The sequence below is a fragment of the Akebia trifoliata genome, chromosome 3 (assembly GCF_017979445.1).
Source record: "Akebia trifoliata isolate Shusen 1 chromosome 3, ASM1797944v1, whole genome shotgun sequence".
Lineage (NCBI taxonomy): Eukaryota > Viridiplantae > Streptophyta > Magnoliopsida > Ranunculales > Lardizabalaceae > Akebia > Akebia trifoliata.
This window is the reverse complement of record NC_141377.1, coordinates 47694899-47696095: the sequence shown is the minus strand read 5'-3', so window position 1 is coordinate 47696095 and position 1197 is coordinate 47694899. Positions and strand designations below refer to the sequence as shown.

The following is a 1197-nucleotide window of genomic DNA, read 5'->3' as shown; positions in this document are numbered from 1 at the left end:
GATTGATTAAACAAGTAAGATGATAAAGATTGAAGAGAATGATAAAAATAAATTTGAACATTGAATATAGAATCATAGGGTTAAACATTAAGACAAAAAAAAATTACTCAAAATGTTGAAGATGCCTCAACCTTGGGAAGAGACCAAATATTTTATTCAATCTGTATCCTTGTGTATTTCATTATGTTAAAAAAAAAAAAGTGTGGCAAAAAAAAAAAAAATATATATATATATATATATATATATATATTATATATATATATATATATATATATACAATTGATTTGTGTCGACCAACCAACCTATGAGAAAAACATTGATTCGAATAAATATAAAAAGATCCGAGGAAGATCAGAGATGGTTATGGTTTGTCGGTCACGGTTAATTCAGAAACACGGACCAAATGATTATTCATCATCTCCTCTTCAGATCCAACATTTTCACCTCAAATGAAAAAAGTACGAAATACGAAAAATCATTAAAAAAAATCCAAAACAATAAAAAGAAGAGATCATCAGAGACTTAAATACTACGAATCATGATAAAAATCCATCATATTGTTGCAGTATTTTTCATCACATGATCCTTCGTTCCAGATCTGAGAAATATATATGATAAAAAAAAAAAAAATGGAGAGCGAGAGAGAGACGAACCACACAATTTTGGAGAAGAATCGACGAAAAGTTTCTCAGTTGAAACCCTTTTTATAGAGCTAAAACGCATATAAACCCTAAAATGTTAGAGAAACCCTAAGTTGAGAACTATTTTAGGGTTTGCCTTAAAGGGGGTGTTTGGTAACTGATACGACCTTGTTCCACTAGTGACCTATTAAGCTCACTTTGAATTTTGAAGATATTCTAGGTATTATGTATTTTTATGTTGGCATAAAAATTTGGCAAAGCCGCGACGGTATTATGTAATTGAATTTCAACTTGGAATTATAAAGTAAACTCGATATTTTATATTTCAATAAGGCAAATGCTGAGGTGACATTGAAATTGACAACAATTCGCAAATTGTTTTCATGAATTGCTTATGAAGTCATGGATGTTTTACATCGAGATACAAGTGAAAATCATCTATGATTTTATGTGCAACTAAACATCAGCAATGTGTGAATCAATGTCAATTTTGATGTCACTCCAACATGACTCTTCCAATAAAAGATGGAGTATTAAGAATTGAAGAACCAATATA

The 1197-nt window shown here is 29.5% G+C and overlaps 1 non-coding gene across 1 annotated transcript; it reads right to left on the bottom strand.

Annotated features, from left to right (window-relative positions):
• Positions 1 to 509: 509 nt before the first annotated feature.
• Positions 510 to 586, bottom strand: LOC147407501 (small nucleolar RNA Z199). Its single transcript, XR_015177179.1, has one exon. It is a non-coding gene; the product is annotated as a small nucleolar RNA Z199 (small nucleolar RNA).
• Positions 587 to 1197: the final 611 nt, after the last annotated feature.